Source organism: Acipenser ruthenus, chromosome 5 (assembly GCF_902713425.1).
Source record: "Acipenser ruthenus chromosome 5, fAciRut3.2 maternal haplotype, whole genome shotgun sequence".
NCBI lineage: Eukaryota > Metazoa > Chordata > Actinopteri > Acipenseriformes > Acipenseridae > Acipenser > Acipenser ruthenus.
The window spans coordinates 79,882,224-79,892,336 of NC_081193.1; positions in this window are offsets into that span (position 1 = coordinate 79,882,224).

Sequence of the window (10,113 nt, forward strand, 5' to 3'; positions counted from 1 at the left end):
GGATGAGTGCATAGCAACAGCTGTCTTACCCAATTATAAGAGAACACAGTTTGGGCTAGTACAGACAGCCAATCGATTTAGAACACACACATTAGGTTTATGACTGTGGAGTTGTTTCATGGGTATAAAATAAGGAGCATATTCATCATAGAAGAGAGTGATTTGGGGAAATAGACCTCCAGCCCTGCCTTGAGAGAACACTCCCGGTATTCAGGTAGATCTGATCAGTCTGGTATCGTATAACTAGTTTGACTAATATTTTCTTGTCTAAAGGAATATTTGTAATAACTGTCTATTGTATAACCATGCAATGATGGAATGAGTGTTATTAAATAAACCGTGTAATTTGATTGGATTTGCCTAAAGAAGTTGTCATTGTTTCTATTATATACATGGGTGAAAGTAGCCAATGATCATTCTGTCTGAACTGCTGGGGCAAAACCTGGGATCTGGGGGGCCACCTAGGCCCCCCGAAGCTCTGGGGTTGTACATGCTCTCAAATGCATTCTAAGCCATTTTGGACCACTTTCAGAAGAACATTTGAACTTGACTTTGTAGAAAAAGAAACTCACGATGAGGCTAGTTACAAACATTTGAAATACAATGTTTGCTCCAGGACTTACTGATTGAGGGCCAATTTGGCCCCCTACCAAAATTTGAGGGGGATATCTTCTTTAGTCAGGGGATCAATATGTTTTATGATTTAGAATTCAACACAACCCCAGTATTTATATACTGACCTTGTGATTCTGAAGAACAACATAAAATAAAAATTTAAAAACAAAGTTTTCATTTAGTCAGTAAGAATGAGGTCTTTGGAAATTACCTTGTTAAACAAAATAACTGGTAGAAACACAGGGCACTTTTTTGCAGCTGTTGTGCAGAAGATTCTTTCCTAAGGTGACTAGATTTTTAAGTCCTTAAACTGGGACAGTATGGAAATATTGTGAATAACATCCAAGCTACAGGGAAGCTCTAGGGCTTTTATTTTCACTTTGGCAATGTTTGATCTAATATCATATTGAAAGTGAATGCAGACTCATGGTGATATTCAAAGTGGAATATTTTACTTTCAAAAACTTTGTGAATACATGATCTTATTATCTTTTTAATTCCATTTCTACAGAACAAGTATAGTTATTACATTACACAGCTGCAATTAAATATCACATTCCGAGATTCTACTGTATTGCTGATTACTGCTGCAAATCTAGTCCCTTTTCTGCTTAAGAAACTGCTAAAGAATCTTCTCCGTTTGATTTCCACTTTCCAGCTTTCCAGCTCTATCTCTATGCTATCCTCCAGTGGCCAATCTGCAAACCAGGCCATTCCTGTATGAACACATGACATATCTCAATATTTCTATTTATAAATGGTTACTATATATAATTTATTTCTCAAAATACATTTCTTCCCATTTAATATGACATGGTATTTGTTCTGTATATATTTTTCTATTGCAGTTTCTGCTTGGTTCTTTTTTCATCAACATTCTACCATTAAACTATTTCTATTACCTTTGATGAATTGTGTTAAATATCCCATCTTGACTGTGTGTAACAAATGAAGCCCAATAATCAGCTTTTGAGTTTTGTTTAGAAGCTGCCCTGATTGCAAAAACAGGAATTTCCTTCTGAAGTAGTTATTAAGTCTGGTATATGGTAATCCAGGTAGGCAAACCCTTTAAGTTTCTCTGAATAGTTGCATTTCCACATCCCTCCTTTAACATGCTGTAAGCTGATGGGCATCACTTAAGATGGAAGGTAACCTGTTAAACTTTTTAATTTCATCATGCAATTTTCTGTCTATTCCATTTTTCGGTACCAATCAATGATCATGAGAAAGCTTCTGACAATTTTACGAAGGCTCATTTCTTTGCTGATCTTGCCCATTTTTTTGAGTCAACAGTATAGGCTGAGACATGGATCAAGGGGTCATACAATTAAATCATATTCCTTTCCTAATCAAATGTTGTCACTTCTAGAAAGGAATACTATTTAATCTTTCTTAATATACGCATAAGCATTAGCCCATGTAAAATGCACAGAGAAGCTTTCAGATTGTCAGGAGATGCTTTCTCATTATCATTGATTGGTACTGAAAAACGTTATCATTGATTGGTATGTCATCATACAATTAACACATTTTTAACAGGTTCCTTTCTGTTTTAAGTGATACCTGTCGGCTAAAACAGGTTAAAAAGGAAATTTGGAAATAAAACTATTTGGAAAAACTTAAAGGTATCGACCCCACCCCCAATGTGTTGTTTTTCTTCTATTAAACTAATAGCTGTGATAAAGTAAAATACCTTATATAGCCATCAAAAGTATGCAACAGATAGCATTGATCTTTAATATGAGTACTCCATTGTCTATTATTTTTTCTTAAACTTTGCAGAATAAAATATACGTCTTCTACAACACATTTAACACAGAAATAAAAATAAGGTGTCACCAAATTTGAAAGGCAGCTTATTTCGATATTTGTTTAAAGGTCAAATGAAACGAGTATGTGATTCTTTTTTTGTAATTGTTTTAAACTATTTGTATAATATACAGTACTCAACTATCAGTGTACATTTGTTTAAAGAAATTAAATTGTCACCTGCCGACCTGAAACTATTGTATTTCATTATTGCTAAACGCATAAGATGTATACTTAAAGAAAAAAAATGTTCTGAAACATGTAAAATGTTTTTACAACATGAATTTCACAAATGTGAAAACAACTAGTTCATAAATGTTGTATTATTCACTAACATACGTTTCTTAGAGAGTTACCTGTGGTGAACTGAAAGTGAATATAGACTTATTTCAATAGAAAATATGTTTCCAACTACATTTGTCATATTTTACAGTCCCTCCTATTGTTGTGATGGGCTAGTTTGATGCACAAAGTGTTCAAACCAGGACAAGCTTCAGTGCACTTGTGTTGTAAACATGGCGCGGTCATGTGACATGACAGTGCTGATTTCCGCAGTTGTCGCCTATAGCTACACATGAAGCAAAGCCATTTGCACACAGATATATACATATCATGGATGAAGAGAATAGTTCCAACACACATGTTTTACTAATCTGAAACATCATTCAAAACTTTCAGAAAATGGTCAGTCTTGCCAAAAAAAAAAAAAATTAGACTTATGTGGCAACTATATAATGACATTTTTTATTGTAAACATCAGTGCTGCACTTGATTACGATATCATACAAGATATTGAAATACCTTAAAATTAATATTAAGCATCATATAATACATGCGTGGACAGGGTTTGTGAATTACTCCTGTATTTTCTCTTACTGGTTATCCTGGGATGTATTATCCCATGAGAGCTGCAGATAGGTGGTTCATGGGGTGGAACAAGGCCACCTGCTGTGATGTTTTAAGACATAAAGTTAGTAACGTATAACATATAAAGAGGGGTTCAGCCGCTTGGGGCCCTCACATAAATAGAGGCATCAGAACCTAAAAGAGAAGAAGACAAAGAATCATGCATGCTAAAGGTGGGGTTTGGCCGGGGGTCCCCTCTGACTCACGGACAACCCTCTTCTATGAGGTAAATGAAGCGATGCTTAACAAAGGGTTGGAGAAAGTGGAATCACTAACCCCCAAAGGATGGACCCCCGGCTCCCCAGTGAAGAAAAAAGAGAACCGCCAATGCATATAGAGAAGAAGAAAGTGACTTAAAGTGACGCAGAGGTTAGTAACTGTACCCTACTGCCTATGTGAAGACCCTCTGCACAATGGAAAGGAAACCCCCCTTTATTTTTATTTTATTTTATTTTTAGGAGGAAACCTTCGGTGGCCCAGGCAGATAGGTTGTCCCCACTCCGGACATACTAGCAATGTACTGATGGGCAGATGCTATTTCGGCTGGTGAAGAATGAATGTAAGCTTCTGCTGCTGATGAGGTTCAGCGTCCCTTATTTTTTATTAAATGCTGGTTAATCTTTGCTCCTGCTGCTGAAGTGGCTGCCCCAATTCTGAATGAATGAGGAGTGCAGAAGTGCGGGGGAAGACCTGCTCTAAAACCAAAGTGGAGAGCTGAGAAGAAAACCAATGCCTTGAGACAACAGATCCGCTTGCAACGACGAATAGGGGATCGGAAGGCGATTTAGGTTTACATTCTGTAATGTATTTCAGCATGGAAGTATATGGGCATAGAGCAGAGTCCATTTTTGAAAGTTGAATACATTGTCCTTGCCGAAGATGATCAGTTTTTGAAATGCGTAAAAAGAGAATAAAATGAGAATCTAGAATATGTGTAAGGTCATTGCAGTGAATACCCAGAGTAGGAAAACTTGAAATAGAAGGGACTGTATATTCACAGCATCTCAAAAATCCAAAAAATGCAGAAAGGCATAATGCTTCCATTGTTAGGTCATCAGTTGGAGAAAAACAGCCTTGTCGGAGAATTGAAATCATGTTGCCAAGAATGTCAACAGAGATAGGCAGGCGGTAGATGCAGCCGGAGAGCTCTTTTAAATTCCTCGCAGGAGGAGACGAATGGCTGGGATTGATGGTATGGTTGGAGAAGAAATAGACATCAAATCAAATTGATGTTAAATTCCTGACAAATAGGATTTAATTGTAAATGGTGCCAGATGCAGAGAACCCTTAGCATGAACTATAAAAGCCATAATCCAATTCTGGTTGAAAGAAGTAGGATTGATCTTGTTTTGAGAGCAGAAGGTTACACAACAAGCCCAACCTGTAGAGTATGGGGATCTAGCTTGGGCAGCAGTGTGGAGTAGTGGTTAGGGCTCTGGACTCTTGACCAGAGGGTTGTGGGTTCAATCCCCAGTGTGGGACACTGCTGTTGTACCCTTGAGCAAGGTACTTTACCTAGATTGCTCCAGTAAAAACCCAACTGTATAAATGGGTAATTGTATGTAAAAATAATGTGATATCTGTATAATGTGATATGTTGTAACAATTGTAAGTCGCCCTGGATAAGGGCGTCTGCTAAGAAATAAATAATAATAATAATAATCTAGTAGAAGGGACAAGAGCTGAAGCCATGTAATCTTGAGCTAAATTAAGTAGCTATTGATAGTTGGATTCAGTTGAAAATAAGCTGTTTGGACTGTGGAGTTGCTGCTGGAAATGGCAGAGCTGTAGGGACCAGACTGTGGAATTTGGAAATCTGTAAACGAGAAAGAGCATCAACTGCATTATTATAAAAGTCCGGCAGGTGGCGAGCTTGAATTATGAAATTGTTGGCTACTGAAATCCATACTAGCTGCCACAGTAATTGCATGATAAGAGGGGAACTAGAACTGCCTTTATTTATGATAGGTACTGTAGCTATATTATCGCAATAGAATAAGATCGATTTCTTAGACCAGAGATGACCCCATAGCTGGGCTGCTGCAACTATTGGGTAAATTTCAAGAAGAGCTGTGGATTTTAGTTGTGGAGATAGATTTTAAAAGACCTCCGAATCCGAGAGATGATGCATCTGTAAACAAAGCCATGTTGTGTGTTGCTGAGATGAAATCGTCATAAAACATGGACAAGTCGTTCCAGTGCTGAAATACATTTTAATATCTTTCCTAGCTTCTGATGAAATATTTATGTAGGTGATGCTGGTGATGAAAGAGCAAGTAGTTGAGATATAAATGTCCTCCCTTTGGGAATAATACGAATTGCAAAGTTGAAGTGACCCAGCAATGAAAGCAGTGGGCGTTTTACTAATCTGAAAGTTCTAAATAAGAAATCAAATGTGATTTAGTTTGGAGACCGCCGAAAATCCTATTAAACAAATCTGGATCGGGTTGAGCCCAATTGATTATATGATTATCAGATGACAATATAGCTGCTGCTTTTGCCGAGAATGCTTTATGATACTCGAATAACATAGTCCCTCCGTATCTGACAGACAATTCCACTATATAATATTCGTAGGAGTCTAATTCAGCTCTGCGGTTAGGATATACTGAGCATAGCACATCTCTAAATATGGAGAAAGCAAGGACGAATTCCCCCAATGTTAGATTTTTGAGTAATCTGGGATCTCTGGATTTTAATGTTACTGACAGATCTTCGCAATCCGCTACTCTGTGATCTAGGAATGCTGATGTCGCAATTAGTAATGAAACGAGATTAATGTCCTTGCCTTCAATTATATTGCACAGAGTTTTCGGGGATATTGAATGACGTCTGGCAGTGGTTGGGGAGGCGGAACCAAATGCTGAAGCGGTGGCGAGGTTGAAGATGAGAGGATCTTCTGAAGGTACCAATGTTAGAGCTGAACCGGAAGTAGCTGTAGCTGCGACTGGTGCTATTACTGCAGGAATAGAGGAGAAAACTGAATTTGTTTGATATTAGACACCCTTTTATCTAAATCACTCAGTTTGGTATTGACTGAGGATAATGTGTCGGCAAATGCCTGCATAAAAGGTTTAATCTCCTGAAAAATCAAGGAGCGCTCTTGTTGGATTGATCTGACTGGAGCAGGTTCCTGCTGTTTTGAAGTGCTAGCTGTCAAGATGAATTGCTCTGACGCAGACTGCCTTCTGTCTGGTTGGGGCTGCTGAACGACTGAATGTAGCTGGGGAGCTTTTTAAGGAGGAAAGACGGGTTCTGCGGAGATGGAGTTGCAATAGAGAATAAATAGTGATTCTCGATCGCTACCTGCTGGGATTGCATTTACGTTTTTTAGAAGTATATACATAACATGCTAGCGAACTATATACATAAAATGCCAGGAAATAGAACTATATTAATCAAATGCTAGGGAAGATAACTATTATAAAAATTCCACTGTCATAGACAAGCTGGCTAAAATACTAACACTTTGTTAGCTCCTCCTCCTCATCTTCTGTTGCATTCTCATTTTCATGGAGTTGGCCAGATGTGGATTTTTCAAATCCAAATGCAAATAGATTTGACTGTTGCTTCAGTTTCTTTGACATTTTATTTAGGGTAATTAAGAGATATTTTGAGGATTTTTTTTTTTATTATTTCCCATGCCGTCTAAGCTGATCAAGTCTTAAACTGGGATATTTTACTTAATACATGTAGATGGAAAAATCCAGACCAATGACTGACTGTGGCCCTGGGAACAAAGAGACACTTTGTGGCTTGGAACTTGGTTTCAGGAGTGTAGTACCCGTTTCCACTGCCTGGTGCTCCCGGCTATGGCTGCCCATAGCAACAAAACAGGATGTTTCCACAGCTTGCCTAAGCGACTGTTCCAATGCTCGCCTACGCGGCTGAGCACAGCTATCTGGTCAGGTTTTGCATCTCATACTCCATGTATCCAAACTGACTACAAAGGAAGTGTGTCATCACATAGCCAGGAGGTGTTTAAGCTCTTTGTTTACAGCCATTATAAAACCTGTGGAACTTGATATATAAAAACTGATTGACGTTTGCCAAACAAAATAAAAATTCCTACACTCCAGCAGCAGCATAGGTTATTAATGCAGTTCTTTATGATGTTATGCAGGAAGAACTATTCTTTAAAAATCAGCCAGTGAAACCTGATTCTGCTTTTATAGTTTCATTTTAGCCCAGGGTTTTTAAATAGTCCCCAGTTTAGATCTTTTCCAATTCACTGGCCAATGGCTGCAGTCCAGTCAGTGAGCACACAGTCCTATACAATCTGCGCCGCTTTATCGGGACTCCCTGGGAAATGGAAAGATATCCCGAATAAGCGACTGTCCCAATTAAACGAGAGGCATTTGAGCTGACCTTAGTCACACTTTTTTGTTTCTAAATGAAAGGAAAAAGAATGAAATCACATCACATTATGATTACATGTTAAATACATCATTTAAAATATGAGTCAATTTTTTTTTTTACAACTAAGCAAAATTTAATTGCTGTTTTTTATTTCTACATGAAATGAAAAAGAATGAAATCACATTTTATCACAAGGTGAGGCACCTGCTCTGTTGACACGCCAACTTTCTTTGCCACAGCAGCCTGAGAAACCACAGAACTCCAGCTCCTTCAAGAGTTCAACGTGGTTTATGCAATTTACACAAGTCACAGTGTAATCACGTACTCACTGCATTGCGCTACGCGAACCTGTCTTGCTATGAAAAGCGATCTCCGTTCATCATTTGAAAATACTGTATCCCAATATAATTAAACTAAGTGACGTCTCTATTAAACGACATAAATAGCACTGGGAAGAACCGTCTCTGTGTATCCCATTTAAGCAGAAATCCAGAGTTATCAGTATCCCGATTAGGGGGCGCCAACTGTATTTAAGAATAAATAACCAATGAAGGTCATTCCTACTTGATAAGGCAACCACTGCAGAATATATTAATGCTGTTATAAACAGTAAAAATGTAATCTGTTTTGCAAAAGTTTAAGTTTTTTATCATAATTTGACTGATTCAAATAGTTTTCACAGTGCATCTAATGTACTTGGGCGAGAGGTTTATAATGTACATTTACAATTTTCTTGAAACAGTCAGGAAGAAATTATTATGCATTAATTCAGGAATATTAAGATTACATCTTTCACTTTTCATTACCTTTGTATTTGAACTTGTCTGTTGCTAGCAACAATGCTGTCTAATCAAGGTGCAATTGCTTTAAGTAGTTTTTGAAGTTCCATTTTCACATCTCTGTTGGATCACCTTCAAATATATTTAAGAGTTGTCTCATTTCAAATCCAGCATATTGGCATTTGTTTGAATATTGAAAATGTATTATAGAGTAACAGCTCTCTGTATAATCATAGTTGCAGTGTACAATTTTGTTTTTTTAGTGATTTATTATAATCTTATTGTAAGAGCCCATACCATTTACACTGTATACACTGCTGAAGACAAAATGCCTGTCTATAAGTTTTACCTTACCCTTTAAAACAGTTTTCTTTAAGCAGTTTAGATGTGAGTGGTGCAGAAGACACTTTTATTGAAATTGAGATACATATTTTTTCTAGCATATATTCAGGTACAGTACACGTTTAGCAATACAACCTCCAAGTCTACAGAAATATAAAGATTTGAAATCTCATTTAAAACTGCTTAGTTACATTCATATTAAACAATACCATTACAGTTGAACAGTTTGTACTTTCATGGCTTCCTCAGGCCGGGAGTAGTTGTCAACAGCGAAACCATCGTAGTCGGTACTGTATAAGTGTGAGCGGACAAACGCTTCTTTGTCACTGGGCTCAGGGTTGACAGTGGCTATACTGTTTTTGTAGGCATATTCTAAGGCATATTCTATGTAAATTGGACATCATCTATTTACTGGAAGGTACTCAAACATCAAAAGACCAAACCAGTGATATTGTAGTAACAGTAACTTCCAGTATATTTACATTGTAGTTCGTAATTGTGTGGCCATGCAAATCACTTGCAACTTGTTACAGATCCAGTAATAAATGACTATCCCTTTATAAGAACGTGTGTCTGCTGATCAGTATCAGTTCTCTGTGACCACCGTCATATGGATAACTAACATGAGTCTGTGAACATCCTACACATGATGAATAGGGTCATTGAGGTCTGGAAAGCAAGCTGGCCACAGTAAACAAAGATTTCTCTCAGTCAGGGTACCCCACACACGATGACTATGCTATTCATAAAGTCCATGAATTGCCCCCACCTTGGATCAATGGATAGAATATTTGCCACATTTTGGTGAAACTGCACACCAATCTGGCCTGTCCGTTTGTCTGATCTGCATCCAGCAGAGGCCAGATGGGAATGAACTTTAAATATGTTTCAAGACTTTATACCTTAGGAGACATTTTATAGATTCAATTGCCACACATGTTTTCATTCTTTTAGCAAGTAATAACAATACAGTACTGTATATGTGGCTATCTGGACCATTCTGCTGCTCCTGATGATTCAATTTAAGTTATCCCAAAATATGCATTTGAATTGATCCAGAAGATCACATTTGTATAAGATTGTTACCTTAAATGACAGTTTGAAGGAAACATCTCTAATGGTATTTAATTCCGGATATAAGCGTCCTTCAGGCTTGACCAGTTCAGCAATAGTCTTGTTTGACAAAATATAAATTAAATTAAGTACAATTAAAACCCACACTAGAAATTTACATTTAGAAAAGCCTTTTGGTATTACCACTTTTATAAAACTAGCTTTCTTCAATAACCCCAAAAAATACATT